This window comes from Melanerpes formicivorus, unplaced genomic scaffold, assembly GCF_026170545.1.
Source record: "Melanerpes formicivorus ecotype bairdi unplaced genomic scaffold, bMelFor1.0.p_v2 SCAF_16, whole genome shotgun sequence".
Classification (NCBI taxonomy): Eukaryota; Metazoa; Chordata; class Aves; order Piciformes; family Picidae; genus Melanerpes; species Melanerpes formicivorus.
The window spans coordinates 15,915,732-15,937,519 of NW_027142368.1; positions in this window are offsets into that span (position 1 = coordinate 15,915,732).

Here is a 21,788-nt window from a genome sequence, read left to right on the forward strand (position 1 = left end):
CTGGGATTAGGAGAAGCTGATGTGTGCTTCCTCTCTGACCCCAAAAGTTGTCAGTCCCTCTATTTTGTGTGAAAACTGTAGGAAAAGTGAGTCTATAATCTTGTTCAATGTGAATCTGAAATCTGCATCTCTGCCTTTGGAAGTGTGTTTCGCCCAAAGACACAATGCTTCAGCCAGGCCTATTAATTTTGTTTGACAGATTTGTGTTAGGCAATATGACTCAAAAAGTTGGACATGACTCAGGAGATCTTGAGCCTAATGGTGTCTATGCCCTGGCTTACTACTACTGCCTTGCATGACCAGGCTGGAGTCTCAAAGCTCAGTACCTCTGAACCAGTCTGTAAATGCAGCACAAGTTTCATGCGCCAAATTTGCCTTGCTGGAACAGAGAGCAACTCTGCAAATTTCTGTGATCAGTTTTCTTCCTGGCTTTTACAGGAATTGGCTGGGCTGATTCTGGCATTACTGTGTCACTCTGTGGTGTGCAGGATGGTCAAACCTGAGACATTCAGATACGTAAGCCCCAGTTGCTTCTGTTAGGACTTGTTGCACTAACTAGATTGAATGAGCATCCTTTGCCATTAGCTGCTGTTTCTCCTGCCTGAGAGATGAGGAGGGCTCCTGGTCTTTGTAGTTCAGGGTTTATCCCTGATAGAGTCCATGCAAATAATTAATGGAGTGTGAATGAACGATTTTAACCTCATGTGGAATATTTTCTTCTCCTCCTTTGAAAGGGAAAACTCTGCTTCTCCAGACGTGTCGAGGCGGCTGCTTGGGTTGTGAAAGAAAGTGCTGCCTTCAAAGCAGGATTAGTGCCCCTTGGGGCTACAAAGAGAAGATAGTGGAGAGGTGACAGGGGTTATATGCCAAGATGGAGAAAAAATATACTTTAAAACTGTGCTGAAAATGCCTGAATTGGTGTTTTCATTTATTCTGCCAAGATTCATTCCTGATCTAATGAGTGTATCTGACTTGCACCGACTTGAACTGTCCATGAGCAGAAGCCATCGTGTTGCTTTCACCACATCTAGGTCACATTTCTTTTGTGAGAGGCTAAGTGTTCCTTCGTGTTTAGGGCTGGTGCTGTGTGTGATAGTGACCATATTTAGCAGGGTTTGTTCATGATGAACTTTTCTGGTGGTTGCCTTTTCTTCAGGAAGGGATCAGGTCTTCTATACATGAGGGATATCCCAACCAAATCCACCTGTTGGCTTTGCCCTGGTACTCTCTGTTCTTTCTGTAAGGCAAATCCAATGAATCACTAATTTGCTCTGCAATGGCCTCAACACTTCTTGAGCCAATGAGAGGAGAAGATACCAATACCTCTGGGCATATTGGATCATAGATTTAATTTCTGTGTGCTGCCAGTTAAACCTTTTCCCTCCAATTTTGTATTAAGCATCATGTATCTTATCTCCTTATCTCCCCACAAAAGAGTAACCTGGAAGAGTGCTCAGGATCAGTCTTGCACTTAATGAAAATGACCTGGCAATATTCATTTGCCAGATAATTCTCACCCATTTCAAAACAAAACCAAACAAAAACTCCCACCAGTGAAACACTGAGATGGAGTTTATCCCTGGGGAGATGATGAGGAACGACTACCATGTGACAGCTCTTAATCACCTTGTGCAATACAGTACTGGAAGGCTCTCAGACTCTGCAGTGAGGGGCAACAGTATTCAGAATAGAATGGCTTTGATCTGAAGTTCATTTTAGGTTATGCAGTGGAGAGAAAAAAAGTAGTCAACAGACTCCAAGCAAACCTTCTTCTGTTACAATGAGAAAAATACCTAAAACCTTCAGGAACATATCTCAGTAGATGCTAGAAACATGTAAAATGTGAGTACCAGGGCTTACAAGCCCAACAGCAATAGGAATGTGTGCAAGAGTTAAAAGCAAACTGGAAATTTGCAGATTCCACAATGTTTTATTGCACATTCATTGTCACTTACAGAATGAACTGGATTTATCGTTAATGAATTAACTTTTCTTCAGTTTGCAATTGGAACTACACTTCAGGTGCAATCAATCTACCAGTGCCCAAGGTAAGCCTTCAAGTAATAGAGTCTGGGAGTGACAGAGGATGTCACCAGCGAGGCAGCTGTGATTATCTAACCTCACCTCCTGCTCAGAGCAGGTCCAGTTACAGCAACATGCTCAGGGGCTTGCTGAGTTTTAAATCTCTCCAAGGGTGGAGAGTTGCCAGAATTTCTATGCTCCTGCTCCAGTGTCTGACCACCTTCCTGGTAAAAATTTGGTTCCTTTTGACTCGTTTGTGTTTCCCAGGTTGCAGCCTGTGCCCACTGCCTTGCACCTGAACCATGGGCACCTTTGAAGAGAGCCTGGCTCTGCCTTCCCTACACCCTCCCATTAGGTTCAGGATAGGCCACCAACCTGAATTTGCTTTGGAGGCAAATCACCAGTTTATCAGTGGTTTTGTTTAGAAGAAGTTGACCTTTCCAGTCTCTGCCCATATTACACAAACTTCTGCATCATCTTTATACTTCTACTGTGAAGCACTTCTGGCAAGTGAATTAGGAATCCTGTGCTAAAAAAAGTAGGCTTGAGAAATGAATGATAAAGGCATCTTCCAAACCTATCTGCATGATACTTGGGAGCACACTGGTTAGGATTCTACTTGTAAATCACTTGCAATTGTTCTGATAGAAGAGTAATTGCTGTGTGGGCAATACACTCCAGTGCAGTGATGGATGCTTTACCAAACAATCTTCTTGTAGCAAACGCCTGATTTGGGGCAGCGTTTTACAATCCCCCAGCATTCTTTCAGATGCTACACATCCTTAAGATGCAAGGCATTTCTTTTTGTGATTTTATATTGATTGACTGAAACATTGCTCTTCACTCCCTGTGCCTGTGGATATCTCTCTTGAACTTGAGATTCATTTGCAATCCTCTTCGGAATCCTTCCACTGAAGGAAGTAGGTCCCAGCCCTGCCCTCAGACGTATTCACAAAACTGTGTATGAAGCAGGACTTTAATCTTTCATTTCCTTAATTCTTGAATGCTCAAAGGTGGAAAAGTATGCTGAGGTAGCAGGCTGTGGTGGATGACCATCAGTTATAAGCTAGAAAGCTCTGGCCTTGTTCTCTGCCAGTGCTGTGGTGGGAGATAGATGGCAGTGCAAAGCGACCTGAAGAACCATCATCACTCACTGCTTTCATTTGATCTGCTTCCTTTCTCACATCTCTGTGTGTGGGTTGAGGGGGAGGGGAAGGAGGGTGAGAAGGGGAGGACGAGGGTGGGAGTTTCCTTCATGCTTCAGCAGTGGTGCTGAATGGGAAGGAAACAATAGTTGGTCTGATTCCAGGCATTCACTTGGGTGAGGGCTGTTTGAGGAGTGAGCCCTGGCCTGCAGTTCTCACAGGTACCCTTGGCAGTGGCCAGGTTACCTGTGGGATATACAGGAACAGATGCAGTAGCAGAGTGCAGCTAGGGCTCTGACCTCAGTTTCATCAAATCCCCATTTTTAAGAAATAGATTTCTTTTAGCTCTGGGCCTAGAACTGATTTTAGAGTAAGGCTTAACACTCAGCTGTCAAGACAACACTTTCTCTTCTTAAATGATACTCTTCATTTGATCTGAGGATACTTTCATCTGCTTTCATGTGCTCAAGCGTACTATGGGGGGGAAAAGAGACAGTGGTGTCACAGGAAGAGATGTGTACCACTGGAAAGGAAATAAATGTCATCAGCTTGCTGGTAGTTGCACCACAAACTGACTGAGCAGTGCGTTGCTTTCTCTCTTGCTGGCTATGATTAAGAGGCCAGAAGTAAAGATAACTGCTATGGAAAAATGCTGCAGCAAGCAACCACTGCAGGCAAACACAGCCATGAGAAATAATTACTGCCTACCTCTGTTTGACATCAGGCAACTCTTTTGTTAGCTGTTCTCTTATTTTCCCCATGCTTTTTTTGGTTGTTGTTTAGTTTTCTTTCTGTCTCTTTTTTTTTTCTTTCTCCAGAATTGTCAGGCTTGAAAGGGACCTCAAGAATCATCTAGTTCCAATGCTCCTGCCATGAGCAGGGATGTCTCACTCTAAGACCAGGGTGCTCAGAGAAGATGAGTTTGATTCCTAGGCATGGGTTGTGATTTATGTGGGGCAAACATGGTAAAACCATTTCATGTTTCGTAACATCTCATGACAGTTTGAAGTTATTGCATTTTACACTCTGCCTTATCTGCTGAGGGAAAAGCATCTGCTTTATGGTGAAAGCAGTTCTGCAAGTGCTGTAACTAGACCAGATGATACCCCATGGCTTAGATAGGGACACAACAGCCTAGATATTGCCAGATCTTATTTGGACTGCTCAGGCCTGCAGTCTCTCACCTGCAGAATGGGCTCAGGTAGCTAATAATGAGGTGATTCCTGAGATGCCAGGAGTATCTCCCTCCTGGTAACTGCAGTATAAAATTAGTCTTCTCCTCTTGTATTTTGCTGGCATCATGGTTTACTGAAAATGAGAGCAAAATTCTATCTGGAGTTTATTTAAACTCTTATGGGTTTCATTTGGTTTAAATTCAAAACCAAATCAGATAAATGTCCTTTAAGGCTTGATTGTTCCAGACATAGACCAGAAAAAAGGGCTGGAGACCAGTTGCACTGGGTTAGCAGGTGGCTGGTGAGGACAGACACTGTCACACAGAGATCCTGCTCCTGTACAGAGTGCTTTTTACTGCTTTTATCCCTTGTGACCTTCTCATGTCTCTGTTCAACCCTGATGAAAAGCTTGGCCCTTCTGAGGGATCAGCATTTGGGAAGTTTGGAACTGTTTCTGTGTTATCTGACCTGTACAGCCTACAGTTTTATGCTAGTCTAATGTAGGAAGCCCAAAGGTGTCAGTTCTGTTCTTCTCTCCCAGCTTCTTCTATCTATAGTGTGCCCTTTAGTTTTAGTGGGGGGGGTTTGTTGTTTGGTTGGTTGTTGTCACTGTTTTTAAAGAGAGCTTTTCTCTTTCCCCCTCTTCTTGTTATTTTTTGTTATTAATAGAGTATGCCTGCTTGAGGAGGAAAAGGAGGCAGGAGAAGGGATGTGGGCAGGAGTGTGTGTGATGCACAAAGCTCACTCTAAGATAGTTATCTCTTGGGGAGGGGCTTGTGAAGTAAAGTGGAAAAACAAAAAGCAAAAGACATACAGAACGATGCTTTTGTTTTTGTTGGGCTTTTTGTGCTGTTTGAGAAGGATGCCTTGGCTCCCTTTGAGCAGGAGAGTTTGTGTCTGTGTGCGTACACAGGGAGGGACCAGGAGAGCAGGTTGTGCAGCAGCACAGGGCCTGTGCCCAGCCACGCTGCCTGCTTGTAGGAGGCAGCAGATTCTTCAGCTCCTACATCACTCCTGGCTCAGTCAGACATAGCCTGCAGACAACAGACTGCATAATGTGTTGCTGTTGTTTTGATTTTGAGGCTCTGGGGCCTAGCTGTCAGCTGGCTTGTGCTATAATGGGACAAACAGCAACTGCTGCTCACTCCTAGAGGATGCAGGAAATAAAGGAAATATATGTATTTGTAAGGATATGGATGATGGGGGAGGAACTGCTGATATGACTGTGAACTCTTGTGATATATTTAGAACCTCAGAGTAAAAGACTCCCGTTCCCCTGAAGTCAATAAAAATATTGACACTGAATTCACTGGAAACCTTTTATCTGTCAGAGGAAAGTCCTAGCTGAAAAAATCTCCACTGGCAACACTTTCACGTCCGTGTCCCCAGGGAGGCAGCGACACTGTACTTCCATAATGCCTACGCACAGACATACATCATCCTAAAGATGCTGTCATGAACCCTGCAAACCCTGCCCTCTTCCTTCTTTTCTCAGCTTCCAGGTCACATCTTGGGTCAGGTCATAGGTGTTACCACAGGGGAGAAGGAAGGAAACATGTCCTACTCACTCCAACCCTTGCATGTTTTTCTGTTTTGTTTGGGTTTTTTGTTGGTGGGTTGGGTTGGGTTGGTTGCTGTAGGGGTGCTGTGTTTTGGGGTTGAGCTTTGCTTTGGTTTTGGTATGAACTATGTTCTTTCTTCTAGTTTAAAAACAAAATGAAGTGTGAGTCACATACACAGCTACTTTCAGGTTTCCTTGTGTGAGATTCCCCAAGACAATCAGATTTCAAGGGAGCAGAAAGCATTTCTTGGTTTGGGGTGTTTTGTTTATTGATTTTTGGTTTGGTTTGGTTTATTTCCCCTGAAGTGCTTGAGCTCTTTGGAACAGCTTGAAGCAGGCACTGTGGACTGGTGTGTTTCATACCAACACCCAATTGTTTTTCATATCAGTCACTTGGATGTGTTCTTCCACTCTAGCTTTGTCTCCTGTGGTGTCTTCTTGGGAAATATTAACTGAACTGACTTTGTCATTTTTCCATGGCTGCTCTCTCTGCAGGATGTGCCCTGTGCCAGATGGTTGACTTGAATGAATTCTCTTCACATAGTTAAGAATCACTTTCTTTTATTATTCATGACTTGTTTCTTCCATCTCTCATGTTTCTCAGTTTTCTCTCTGCTCCATAGATGCCTGACTGAGATGAGGCTGTTATTTCATCTTATGTTAGGAAGCCATGTTGGGGCCAAAAGCGTATCAGAAGGACAGAGGGCATTTTCTCAGATTCCAGCTGTTTTAGCTTCCAGTGGCTGTTTTGCAGGAAGATATAGGGAACTGTTGTTTATAAGGTCACCATGCAGTCATTTTATGGCTGTCCCAACATTTATTTACTTCTTTGGCTGCAATAAGTGTATAAATAAATAGGCAATTTAAAATAGATTACATGGGAAGTTAAAGTATCTGTAATTTTTCACTTAGCAGCTGAGTTGCATGGAAGTACTCTCATTATATATGAAAATCATAATGGCTCAGTGTCCAAGCTACATGGCTTAGAAAGATCAATAACTGCATGTGAAGCTGGCTTGATGAAAAGATTATGCACTCAGTTGCACATACAGAACAAGTAGGTATTAAAAATCAGGCTCTGAAGTATTTGTTAAAACCAGATCTAACTCTGCTGATGTCAAGTGTGGTGATTTTCTTTGGACAGGGATCTATTGCTGTAAGTTTATATTCAATATAAACATCATATGCAATAATAAATCTTAGAAGCACAAGCCCCAATTGTTTATTTGATTTATTATTTCATTTAGTGCAACGCTGCTCCATCTCATTCCGTTCCTGGATTTCTAGTTCCGCTGTAACAACCTTGTAAAAGTGACAGGGAGGCTCAGATCTTTGCCCAGCAAACAATATATATTATTTGCTACATGAAAGTGGTGCACAACTCTCTTAAATGTTCCCTAGCAGACTCCTATTGCATTCCACAATGTGCCTGCACTTGAACCACCTCCATTCATATCAGAGTCTTTTTATCCCAGCACACATTGAGCAAGCTGCTCTGAAGCTTAATTCTCCTGACCCTTCAGTGCAGTCGGATATTGTCACCTAATCCCCTTTTTTTCCTTCTGTCCCATGTGTGGTTTTGACTTCTTTCTCTTCTCAATTCCTTTTTCCTCTTCCCTTTTTCTTTCTTTCTTATTCTATAAGCCTCTCTCCAGGCTCCACATTCCAGAATTCATCCTTGCATTAGGGCTGCAATACAATGCTCTCCCAGTGTTAAAGGATTAGACATTAAGGAGACTGTGGCAACTCCAGCCTTACTATATGTGCAGGGGGAACATAAGGGGATGGAGGAGTGCTTGCTAAAGAGTAAGGAGACTGGGAAACAAGGGGGGAAAATGGCATCTCAGCATTATCAGAGCGGATGACAAAGAGATTTGTGTGAGGAATAGTAGCTGGTTTTGCTCAGTTTAATACTCAGAGTTGTCTCTGGAAGACAGTAAACCAGTTGGAAAGCACAGCAGAGTTACACATCATGCAGCAATTGGTACAGTAAGTGCAATTTCATTTTAACATCCACCTCTGAGAAATGGCCAGGTTGAAGAACTCATGTGGTGACATCCCATTCCAAGACACATGAAGGGCCAATGTTAATCAATATTGCACAATTACTGATGTGGGCTTTTTTTATAGATAACTGTACCTCTGCCTCTCAGATTCCCAAAGTTCATACTACTCCTGGAGCAGGAGTCTGGTGTCTTAGCTTCCAAATATTCCCTACAGGTTGGTTTTAATTTGTTTTTATGCTCCTGAAGGCAGTGGTCTTTGTTAAACATCGACTCCACTTTCATTATTGGGTTGGAAACCAGAATGTTGCCTTTTGGTATACACAGGTTCATATCGGTGTAGAAAAACCTATTTCGAAGAGATTAAATTCCTCTCCCTTGCCACCACTTTGTCCCTGCAGAAGCAATTCTGTAGAAGCAAACTTCAGACTATAATCATGTTCCATGTAAATGAATTAAAACTCTGCAGAAGCTATTTCAGAAGGAAATCCTTGAAAGAGGATTCTCGGGTTGGTTTTGGGGTTTTTTTCGAAGCATGCTAAACAGGTCCTGCAGCAGAGCAGTAATTGTCTGTTAGCATCTGTAGCATGACTCACAAAACCCTCCAGAAGGGTTCTTGTTTTCCATCGAGGTTGTTGTGCTTGTTGCTTGTGGATGGGGTGGGAAAACTAAGTGGAAGGAGCAGGGTTTGCATTTTGCGTCGGAGGCGGCGAAGTTCGCGGCCATCCTAATCTATTGCGGAAGTGAGTTCTGCGGGCCTGGGCCAGCTGCCGAAGAAGTTTTGTCACCCAGACCCATGAGTCTCGCCCTTGTGGCTGACAGTTTCATTGTTCCTGAGGAACGTAAGTGTCATGGAAGGTCATGGTTGCATTATTATTATTCAGCTACATTTGAATAAATGTACTTGGCTCTATAAAGAATGCTACAGGCCTACTTACCCTGCTGTACCCCACAGGCATGTGGTGAGGCTTAAAGATTGTAAAGTGCTTTGAGTTCCTTGGAAAAAAAGGCACTATATGAATGCAACAGATTCCCATTTGTTCATATAGCATCTGGTCCCACACCGCTGTTGTTATGATGTACAGGATCAGACCCAGAGTGCTCTACGTGTGTCTGATTATTCACGAGCATAAATGCAGAGATGGCCCTGTCCCAGGGTCTCTGCAGTGTAAAGAGCTGACCTGGCAGCCTCCCAGACACACCTTCTGTACAGCACTCTGTAGGTTTTTTTTCCTGCTCATCAGCTTGTAAGTTTTGCGTTAGAAATACTCCAAGTAGCTAAAGTTGAGGGCTGAGATTAGGACTGGGCAGGAGAGAGAGCAGGCGAAGTACGGTGAAGATGAGCAAAGTCAGTGTGGGAAGAAAAACTCCAATCTCGAAGTTAAGGTTGTTTTGAGTGCAGAAGTGATGTTTTACACTTGGGTGCAGGTGTGTGTTTGCATGCTTCGTGTTTTCTTATGAAACACAGACCAAGATTTCAGTGAGAATAGAATGAACAAAACCCAGAGGAGCAGCAGCAAGGCAGAGAGCTTCATTTTAATAACGAACAAGTACTAGGTCAAGTGAATAATTCTGTTGCCTACATCCTCACCCTATATCAGCTGGCCTGTATCAAGGAAAAATAGTGGTTCCTGCTAGTTTGTTCTAGCTGTAGATTGGTTTTGTGTGTGTGTGTTAATTTATTTTATGAAAATGAAGCCCAACTCCATCGCAGGCTCTGCAGTGCCTTTCAGGCTTTCATTTTGCAGCTCCCCAGGACCAGAGTAAATGGGAAGGGGATAAAATGTGGAATTAATGCTAAAATAGCACACTCCTCTGTGCAATGAAATGCAAGGCTTCTCTTTTGCACATAAAGTCTCTGTTCTTCATGGTTAATAAGAGAAAGTATCTGTTGATAGCGTTTACAAAAGCAGTAAGAACACAGACACTGTGTCGTAATTAGCCCAAAAGAAAACACTGAGAGGGACACTATAATTTTCCCCCACCTGTTCCCCAAACTGTCAAAAGGAAACACATCTCTTATTTCACTCTGAATAAGATGTAGTATGTTTGTGGTTTGAGAGACGATGGCTTGATTCTCTGTCAGTTGAAACAGCTGGCTGCTGTGGTGTGAACTGAAGCCAGGCCAGAGAGAGACCTGCCTTGGTTTTAAGTGTTTGGTTTTAAGGGAGAAAAACCTTCGCTTGCTGCAGTTGAATGCTCACCAGCTGAATTGGCCAGGATATTGGTTGGAATGTGTTTTAACATCACTTTAAAATGGCAAATATGAAAGAGGAGATGTAAACAGAGGAATGAGCAGGTTGGATGGTTGTAAGCAGCGCTTGTGGTTATTCAGCTCTGTCACACGTGCTGTTCCAAACTGTTACTGCAGAACGGAACAACGTTTGCACTTCTTTTTCTCTTTTGGTGCCAAAATTCATTGTTGAGTCTCAGTTCCCATTTCTTCTTACTGCTGGGAACCCCACAACCCTGTATTAACCGTATAAGATTCTTGCACATCCTCATATCTGTCTTCTCTTCTTATCTCTTTGCTCTCCTTTACCCAATTTGCCCTGAACCTGCTCCTGTAGAAACAAACTCCAAATTCCCCAGAGTGCTAACACTGGGCCAAACTGTTGGTGCAGATTGTCTCAGGAGAAGTAAGCTGCTGATGATGGTGGGAGGCATGCCCAGGCCTGGGAAAGGCTGTCAGGGGTTGGAGAAACTGGAATCTCCTTTATCTTCTCCATGTCCAAGGCTATAGTGAATCGCTGCTACAAAAAGAGCTGTCTGATTGTGTGGACTACCCTAGGTGATCCTGCTTTGGCAGGGGTGTTGGACCCAATGATCTCAGGAGGTCCTTTCCAACCTCTAGTGCACTGTGATGCTGTGGTTGTATTTTGCCACAGTCACATCTTGTACTTTTTGGAGGAATCATAGTTATATGGACTTCAGAAAACAAAAGTAGAAGGTGAATGATTGGGCAATAAAGGCTAGATACTGATTCACTGCAAATCTTCTGCATGCAGCTTTCAGGTCTTCCAGGATCACAAACTTTAGGAAGAATTTAATTGAGGAAAAATAAAAATTTAAGGAAAAACCCAAACAAACAAACCCAAAGGCTATAAAAAGAAGAACATCTCTGTAGTCTTTGCTTCATGCAAGTCCCAACCATTCTTGGAAGATCCATTCCTACACTAAAGCAATCCAGCAAGCCCTTAGTCCTCATTCCAGTCCATGACTCATTCTTTTTGTGCTGTCTCCCCAAAACAGAAGGAAAGAGGAAAAACCCAACCAACAAAGCAAACAAAAAAAAAAGAGGAGAAAATAAATAATTTATTTTTGTAGAACCACCACCATGATGAGAAGTACTCCCAGATGATAATAAACTGACTCCAAAAAGCTGAGAACAAACCGGATCAGCCCTCTAACAGATGGGAGTCTTCACTGGTTTACACTTAAGAGACAGTGGTAAATCATTTGGCATTATTCAAGATACCAACCACAAAAGGGATCTGTAAAAAGATGTGTTTCCAACTTTTCATCATCTGGGATCGTGTAGTTGTTTGTGGTCTGTGAGTCACTGCTAATACTCAAATGGATTCTGCTCTTTAGGATAGGTGCAGAACAGAGGAGTCTTCAAAACTGAGCTAACTGCCACCCCTAAGAAAGAACCGGTGACGTGTGCTTCATATGTTGACAGATGTAACCAAAACAGCTTTTCTAAGCTGTAATCATAGATACAAGATAGGATAGATACACCAGGTCTGTCTTACCACTACACTAATCTGGCTTTATTCAACTCAGCTGAAAAACCTGGAGTTACTCCAGCATAACACTGAGCATTTTGTCCACCAGTGCAGCTCTGTCTTGTCTCGTGTCCTGCTTAGTCATTTGTACCACACAAGGAAGATGCACAGAATTCCGTGTCTGATTTTGATTGTGGGATTGCAGTAGATGTTTGTGGTACATTAAAAGACTCCACAGCATTGTAGGCAGCAGAGAAGCTCTCCCACCATCTTTGTCAAATGGGTTGGGTTGGAAGGGACCTCCAAAGCTCATCTAATCCAACCCCCCTGCTATCAGCAGGGGCGCACTCTGCTAGAGCAGCTTGCTCAGAGCCTTGTCCAGCCTCACCTTGAAGATTTCCAGGGATGTGGCCTTAATTACCTCCCTGGACAACTTGTTCCCCTGTTTCAGCACCCTCACAGTGCAGATCTTGTTCCTAACATCCAAACCAAATCTGCTCTTCTCTCCTTTCAAACCATTGCCCCTCGTTCTATCACTGCAGGGCGAACAGTCCCTCTGCAGCCTTCTTGTAGCCCCCTTCAGGTACTAGAAGGCTGCTCTTAGGTCTCCCTGGAGCCTTCTCTTCTGAAAGTTGAACAACCCCAGCTCCCTCAGCCTGTCCTTGTAGCGGAGGCATTCTACTCCCCTGATCCAGGGAACCTCCTCTGGATGTGCTCCATCAGGTCCCTGTCTTTCCTGTGTTGAGGGCATCAGAGCTGGAGGCAGTACTGCAGGTGAGGTCTCAGCAGTGCAGAGCGAAGTGGCTGCCTGAAGTGCAATTTCTGGTTTAAGAATGGTAAATATTTACTAAAGGTGATGGGCTAGGATTTCTTAGCATAGGCAAGGTACTTTCCAGTACGTGACTTAGCACTTAACAATTTGGGATTGAGACAGGTTTTATTTGTGGAAATAAACATCACCAAGACACTAGAAAGCATAATATTACCACAGCTTGCTTTATGATTATTTGTTTTTTTGAAGTTTATAGGCAGGAGCAATCATTTTCTATAACGAGTTCTCCTCCAAACTCTGACAAGTAACATTTTACATGCTTTCAGCAAGCAGAGGAGGAGTAGGTTCCCACAAAACTTTGCCTCTCCCAGCTTCTTTCCATATGCACACCATCTGTACCTTCCATCCACAGTGCTCCCCAAGCAAATGGGCAGAATGGCATTTCGGTGGCTTTCTTCCTACACATGTTCAAAGTTACTAAGTAAATTATCAAGCCTAAAAAAAAAAGGAAGAAAGCAGCTGAAAAACAAATGAGATGCCTCGAAAGGCAGGAGTTGATTCAACATTTCCTATTTATGCACACAAAACCGACAGCTTAATACACTTTTTCCCAAAAGAGGCAAGAGTTTAGTGTGTAGTATCCCCCTCACCACTCAGCTCTCTCCAAGCATAAACTCAGCAAAGCTTGTATAAACTAACTGCAGAACCTCACAGCTGCTGCAGAATTCTGTGGGCCAAACTCCTTTGGTTTAAGTGGAGCAAAAAAAGTGAAGGTCAAAATTGGGGCTCGGTTTGAGCCTTCCTTTTCCCAGATAATGTGTGGGGCCTTTCTATTTGCCTGATGTACTTTAAGTCTGCAGAATGAAAACGTGGTCCACTTCCCTCCAAAGTTAAGTAGTCTGCAAACAGAAGGATGGCATTTTAGCACTGAAGTGAAAATGTATGGCTGAATAACTGGTTCGAGTTACTTTTAAGCGGCGAGATTCCTGGCTGTTTCTTTTAGTCTGAGCTGGAGTTGTCAGCAGGTTGTCTTATTGTTCCTTTTACTATTTGACTTGAGAGACTTCATCTAAAATGCAGCTCTAGTGTGTGTGCATAAGCTAGACAAATAAATATCAATCATCTCCCAGATGGTGATAATATGCCCCATGGGAATGGAGCATAGGCTGGCTTTGACGCTTCAGCCTATGTGTGCACACTTGCATGCCCTGCATTTCTGAGCTCTCCAACTGTCCAGCATCCATTGCTCATCACCAGTTGTGCATTCAGTGTCATGTGTTCTTTGATCACTGCTTGTGGACAGTGTGCCACTGAATGTGTTCCGTTGCTTGGTCCTTGTATATCTGGATGCCTTCTTTCTCAGAGCCAGTTTTGGCACTTTCTTGTTTGTTTCATTCTGCTGCATCATTTGTGAAGCTGGTTTTGAGTGTGTCATTCAGAACCTTGCATTAGACATCTCTGCTCCTCATAAAATGAAGAGGGGAAAGTCAACTGTCTCAGACAGGGTCTTGTGGCAGTGAGTACCTTAAGCAGCAAGACTCCTGTGCCTGGTCAGTAGGAAATGACCTCAATTCTATAGCTCTTTCTTCTGCATTTAAGTGCCTGTGAGCTGCAGCGAGGTATTTCCCTGAAACCTTTCCTGGAATAAGGTATTTATGTCATTTTCTTGGAAACTATCATGGAGCCCATTCCTTTCTTTTAAAGTATAGCCAAGAAAGTGCTGCCAAACCCTTTACTGCAGTATTCACAACCCCAGAATATGAGTGGCCAGTTCTCTGTTCTCTTGGCTGGGTTTCAGGCCCATATGGCCCAAGCGCCCTGAGGATCCCCTAACCACTAAACCATACATGGAGCAGAGAGCAATTTTTATTCCTCCTGTTGAAGCTATTCTGCTTTGCAGCAAAGCTTTATGGATTTGCTAGACAAGAGAGGCTGAGCAAAGGTGTGTTAATGATGAATTGGAGTCCTCTGTTGGCAGCTATGGAAAGGACCTGAATTCTGGTTCCTGCATTCCTGCACTGGTGACTATTCCCACAGTATAGAATGAAGACCTGTTGGATGACAAGTCACTTAACATAAGTAGATGACAGCCCACTTTTAAGCCTCTTTGGATGATGTCCTAATCCTGGACAGAAGACTGTCTCTGATTTGGAGAAATCATCTCAATGGGGAAGTCAAGAGTTTATCTTTTCTTCCTGAAACACAGATCTTGGTAGGTAGACCTCATGGTAAGGAAGGTCATGAAACAGCTCATCTGTTACCTGCTCTTGTGAATTTCTGTGTTTGGTAAGTTTGAGCCCGGAGACCTGTGGTAATAAAAACAGGCAACCTTGTACACAGAGAACGTTTCAGATCGAGGGAGGTTTGCTTTCCCCTCTACTCTGCCCTAGTGAGACTTCACCTGGAATATTGTGTCCAGTTTTGGGCTCCCCAGTTCAGCAGCAACAGGGATCTGATGGAGAGAGTCCAAGAGACTGCTACAAGGTTGATGAAGGGACTGGAGTACTGCCCGATGAGGAGAAGTTGAGAGACCTGAGGCTGGTTAGTTTGGAGGAGAGAAGACTGAGAGGGGATTTAATGAATGTTTATAAATATCTGAGGGCTGGGGGTCAAGAAGGAGGGGACAGGCTCTGCTCAGTTGCACCCTAAGGTAGGACAAGGGGCAATGGATAGAAATACAGCACAGGATGTTCCACCTCAATGTGAGGAGGAACTTCTGCACTGTGAGGGTCACAGAGCACTGGAACAGGCTGCCCAGAGAGGTTGTGGAATCTCTTTCTCTGGAGACTTTCAAGCCCCACCTGGATGCACTCCTGTGCAACCTGCACTAGATTCTATGGTCCTGCTCTGGCAAGGGAGTTGGGCTGAATGATTTCCAGAGGTGCCTTCCAACCCCTAACATCCTGTGATCCTTTTTCTCTATCACTGTTCACTGGGTTGCAAGGGCAAAGGACTGCTGACAGCAAGCAGCCACCTTTCACTTCCATACCCAGCAGACACTGGAGCATGGAGATTGCTCAGAGGCTTTGCTGAACGGGCTTTTCTAGGGTGGTGCCTGTGCTCCTCTCCTGGTGGTGTTCTTGTCACTGCCACAGCAAGTCTGGGAACTGTTTGTACCACGGTACCACACAGTTCCTCCAGCTATTCTCCTGTAACTTTCTGATGAAACTCCAAGCATTTCCATAAAAGGATTATTTATAATTGCAGGTTCATAAACACAAACCAAAGATCAAACACACGAGGTTGTGAGGCAAGGGAGCAGAGATAAACCATGAGCTTTTATTATTTTTTCTCCCCTTTCATTTTATATTTGGAACATATTAGGCTGGGAGCAATATCTGCCTCAGTAGTCAGGGCAGGGCATGAGGTGCTTACTGTCTGTGTGTGATACCTGAATTCCGGGGCAGGAACATACCTGGAGGAGTCACTGCTGCACCCACTGCACAGATCTCTCTGGTCCCTTACGCGTGGTGTCCTGGTGCCACGAGGAGGAAGGCAGGCAGTCATCTTCTCTGTTTTCAATGACATTCAGGCTTTCAGATTGTACAAAAAGAAATTTCTTTTTCCCAGTGATATGAGTGGCTAAGAAATGTATTTCCCATTATCTGGATCAATAAACAGCCCTGCTTTGATGTGGGGAAGGTTAATCAGTGAATGTAAAGATACCCAGTCAAAAGCCTTGAGTTGTTTATGCTGGTAGGTCTGCTACTGGCCACCAGATTTCTTCTTCTTTTGTATTTTCTCAATATAAACAATTATTTTTTTCATTGAAATAGTAGCTTAGCTAATGATTATTTTAAGATAAACCCAGAGCTGGGGGATTATTAATACTAAGTTGAAAATTTTCATTGGTGGGACTCATCCTTCAATGCATTTAACTGGCACAGCTCAGCAGCGGAGCTGTCCCAGCTTCCCTCAGGTGAAGGCTTGGTTTGTCAGACATTATCACATAATATATGACCTGCATTATAATCCCAGCTTCAAATCAATAGAGACACAGCAACAACTTTTAATTTTTTTATTCAGTTTGCCATGCAGCATGAGTACAAAAGCACCAAACTATGCTCCAGGTGCTTGCCAAGGGAATAAAAGAGGTGGCAGGGAATGGCACTCAGAGAGACTGCAAGTAATAAAACCACTGTGGCAAAGCACATTTTTTTTCCTACTTGTGTTTTCCTTCTATGTTGCTATTCAAACATCTCTGGAATGAGGAAGATGATATCTGCCTAACACAGGAGAGGACAGAAAAGCATTAACAAGTAGTTGGTTTTTTAATTACTATTTTGGGGAGCATTGGATGGGCTTTAGTTACTTTGGCTTTGCATTTCTTTTGCTCTAGTAGCTGAAAGGTAGAACAGATCCCATAGGATAGATTGCATTTCCTCTGCTATTTTTGAGCAACTGAGTGATTTGGAATCTAGTGGAAACTGGCAAGGTGAGCATGGGAAGAAACTCCTGGAAGCATAATAAGCTGGTAGATGAAGCTGGCAATCAAGTCCCATGTAAAATGATGGATGTTTTACTGGCACAGTGTCCTTGTATCCATCATGTAAGGGCTACTGAGCAAGGTAGCAGGCAAGGCCTACCAAGATGCTATACAAAAGGCTCTGATTCAGACAAAAGGCTGGCTCAGAGCAGGACACAAGTAGGAGTTCAGGTCCCAACCCACTTATTCCATTTCTAATCCCAAAGCTCTCAGCCTGCTTTAGGAGGCAGTAGCTGAATGACAGCAGGTAGCAGCCTGCTGCTCACTGACTACTCATGCCAGGCGTAGCTAGAAAGAGTTCAGGGATCTCTGGACAGCTAACTTGTTCCCTCAGCACGTTAATGTGGTCTTGGCAGTGTTTCCCATCATGTACTTAGGAGCAGAGACATTCTGCTTTTCCCCCATAAGCTGCTTCTGTTTCTCTGTCCGAGAGCATTTTAATCCCATCTCCTTCAGCATTTCAGTCTTGTCTGTGGAGTTACCTGCACCATGAAGTTCTAACTCCTCCTCAGCAGCACTGCTTTACATATTACAGAGCACCACTTTTCACCTCTCTATTTTTTTTTCATGTGCATCTAGTATTTTATCTGGTCACATAGGCCACACTTGCCCCTGCTGCAGCTTTTTCAGTCCAGATGTTCTGTTCTTAGCTTGACTTATTCTGCTAGCCTTTGGTGGAGAGAGGAGGTGTCTTGGTTTGCTTTCCTATGTTTTTAACAAATGTTAAAAATTAGTTCAGAACATCAGTAAAAACAGTGAAAATGTGGGCCTTGGGGGAAATGCATTGAAATGTCATCAGGTCAGTTGTGATGTCCTATTGATGGATTAAAAAGCAAAAAGGCAGCACTCAGCTCATTCTTAATGTTTTACTGTGTGCTTTATGTCCCTCCATGGCCCTGCTTTTAACCAGTGTTGTACTGTATATTCCATCTGCAGACTTGCTAGTAATCTCCCTTGAGAATGAAACCAGGTTTGTCTGACATGGCCTATTTCCTCTTAAAAACACTGAATGACAAGACTTCTTTTTCCTTTCTTTATTTCCTTCTTAGTTGACTCTTACATCAACTGATTCATTATTTTACCCAGGGCTGAGGTCAGCCTTACTGACCTGGTGTTGCCTGTGTCATCCTGCCTGCCTTTTGTGCCTGTAGCACTCCTGCATTTCATGGGAATCTTCCCAGTCTTCCAAGACACATTGAAGACATCCCAGAGATTTTCTTCAGATAGGTCTTCAGGACTCTTTGAGGCCAAATCTATGGACTGCCAAGTTTAAAATACTTACCATCCTCTACAGTTACTAACAGACTGGGAAGTACTCTAGTGTTCTCAAGTGAAAAAAAGCACTCCATCCTTTTTTATTTATGGAAATATTTACTGAATGTTTACCTCTTCTGCATCACTACCAGCATTGTCCTCTGCAAGAAGCTGTAACCACTAGAGGCTTTTTCAGATTCTCAGCTATTTTAGAAATCATCTTCATATTAGCTATGTATCTCTCAGGCACAGGAATATCTCTGATGCTTTTAGATGGAATACAGAATAAACCAGGTTGGAAAAGCCCTTTGAGATCATCAAGTCCAACCTGTCACCCAACACCATCTAAGCAACTAAACCATGGCACTAAGTGCCCCATCCAGTCTCTTGTTAAACACATAGGTAGCTTCCCTTTTGCTCTGCTCTTCACTGGTTTTCATATATATGTTGATTGCTGTCTAGTCTCTGCTGCCTCTGTTTCATTCCTTCTGAAATAATACTATACAAGTGCAAAAAGAAGCTATATGTGTGTGTCTGTGTGTGTACATACATATGTAAAGTCTCCTTGGTCCATTTTAATGTTGCCTTGAAACACCCAAAGTCTTTCCCTTTTGTGGAAGAAATGCAAAAATGTGAAAGCTTTTGATCCACAGCAGTTAACTGTGGATCACTGAGGAGCGATGAGAAGTCTTCCACACCAAAAGTGAGTGGAAAGCATGAAGGAAATGAGAAGGGAAGGTAACACTGTAGCTTGCCTGCAAGAGACCTCTGGTTGCTCCAGCTGGGTGGTTTTTGAGTAAGTTGCTTCGATTTTGCTTGGAGAGTGAGACAGCTTCTGTTTCATTTATCTGCTTCATTAAGTTTAGACTATATTTGCCTGTGTTTGCTTTTCTACTTGTGCTTGGAGTGTGTCTATCTGTGCTCTGTTTCACAGAGCTCGGGGTTTATTTGCCTGAGTTTGCTTTCCACCGTGTTTGCACTGAGCTCCATTTCATTCAGTCTGGACTCCATGGGCCCAGGTTTGTTCCACAGCTTTTGGACTATGTTTGTTTTGCTTTCCAGAGCCTGAGAATGTGGCTGTACATGGCTTGCCACTGCCCAGCAGAGTGTCTCTGCCTATATTGTGGTTAGCCTGAGGGTGCTGCTCTGCTAGCTTGGTCTGTCAGCATCTACCTTGCCCTGTGCCTTGCTGCTGGATCCAGACAGCTGGCAGTAAGGGCAAATCTGGGACAAACTGAGTCGTTTAAGTTCTGGGTGGGTTATCAGGATCAGGGTAGTTTATTTGTTTCCCAAATACCAGCACAGAAACCTTACCAAAAGACACTGTACCCTTGCAGACACCTAGAATTGGAATTCTTTGGATTTCTCTCCAGCTAATAAAACCCTGTTGTTACTGTGATATCACAGCTGCTTTGTGCAGGGGGGAAAGAGGTAGTTTTATCAGTCCTTAGAATTTCAGAAAGGGAAGTGGGAAAAGAATGAACAGCAGCAAGTGAGACAGGCAGTAGGAAGGACTTTTCAAAAGCTTTTCCTCTGTTATGGAATCCCTGTGCACTTTGGCACTGCCACCTCAAGCAGTTACCTGAAATCAGACCTGGAAGAAGCTGGAGCAGAGCTGGGTGGATCAGGTGCACAGGTGTTCCTGTCTCTTCTTCCTAGTGTAGGAACTGGCACTTATCCAGAGGAAGGATGGGCAGGGAATTCTATATGTTGGGAGGAAAGGAGAAAGGGCTAACCTCATCTTCAGGCTTAGCACCTACTGCTCTACCCAAGACTTGGGATGCAGGATGCTCTTTTAAAATACTTCCTTGTGAACTGTCCAGCTGATTTTGTTGCTTCATTTCCATACTTTTCTGCACAGCCATTTATCAAATCCACCTTCAAGTATGTCCCAAACCCTACTTTTGTGTACCCTTCCATCACTATTTCTTACTGAGCTGGTAACATTTCTTCCACTAATTTGAAATCTCAGTCTTCACAGAACTGCTTTTATTCAGCCAAGAGTAAGCTTTTGAGCACTTACTGACTAGGTAAGCCCGGTCCTGCCTTCATTGCTGAGGTAACATCTCCACTGAGATTGATTCAGCACATGTAATTTAGTGAAGAACCACTGGAATGGACTCAGTGGGCAGACAATTCTTAGCTTATTCTTTTTCTCTTGGCATGAAGCTTAGCTCAGCTTTTTTTCCCCTTTTTATTTCCCTTTCCAGGCTTCTATCCAGATGTAAGATTTAAAAGCAGGGCAAGCTAGCAATGAGACTCTCCAAGAAATGACCAAACAACCCAGGAAATGTGGCGAGTACTACAGTTATGCTTAGAGAAACATGCTCTGGTGCTTGAATCCAAATGGGAGTAGAAAATTGCTGGAGGTTGATGTTTCATGTATCCATCTTCCAAATAAAGCTACTGTTCAGCTGTGGTTCTAAAGTGAAGATGCAGGCAGTTTAGATGGGTTCTTCATGGCATGCTGGGTGAAATACAGTCCATTGCTAGCACCACGAGGGCCAACACCACAGCTAGGTATTTCTTCACCACCTTTTCTGTGGCTGAACTGGTGGCACACAGACTGCTGTGCAACCTGTGTGGAGCTGCAGCAAAAGGCTGCTCATTCAGTGGACACCACCAGCATAAACTCAATCGCTGACACCAGCCACCAGGCAGATTAGCTCCTTGTCTGGTAACTGGCACCACACCAACACACCATTGAAACAAAGGAACTGAGAGTGGGGTTGGGAAGGGAGGCCAAGGCATGTTTGTGTGAATGTGCAGCACTTAGGCTTTGCATTTTTTGCAGCTTCTGGAGGTCTTTTTTGTGCAAAACACTTCACAAACATATCAAAACATATTCCCTCACTGAGTGCTTAAAAAGCAAAGACAGACAGACAAACAGAGGTGAATATGCTTATATCCATTCTGCACAGAGGAACCAGGGAGATCAGCAGACACTCTGTGGACTACCCAAGAGCAATGAAGAGGGTCTGGAAAACATGGGCAGAGTTTCTAGTCCAGTGCTTCAGTCATGATATTTCTTCCTTAGTAGTTAGACTTTCTCATCAGACTTGGGAATCTTTGCCTAGCCTCATGACCCCAGTAAGGATGTCACCGTGGGTGTTTGCAATTGGACTGAAAAATCATCCTCTTTCTGGTTTTCAGATGGAGAGCAAGTGCTGCCTAATGGTTTATGTATTAGGAGGATATTCTCATTTTCCACAGGCTGTCTGGCTCTGGTTGCTGTTATGAGATGTTTAGAGAATGCTTTCTGGAATAAAAAGAAGAAGGGAAAAAAAATAATCGGAGGGGGCCAAAGCTGATGATAAGTTAGACCCAGGGTGATGTATTGCTTTTTCCTCAATGTTTGCAATGGCAGGGAAACAACAAGTTACATGAGACTCTGCCTCAGAGAGCTTTGGCCAAAAGTCTGAGAGCTACAATTTGTTCTGCGGGGAGATGGAGCTGGGAGATGAGTACAAGAGCAGCCCCTGTAGACCAGCCAGGAGATCCATGTGTGACTTGTCTTGGTATTTGCAGCTAAATGATTATTAGTTAGGAATTATGGCTTGAGTATGCAAAATCCCTTGGCCTAAGCAGAAAAGAGTGGCTAAAGATCAAACAGATGAGGAGCTGGGTTAGGAGTGTACACAC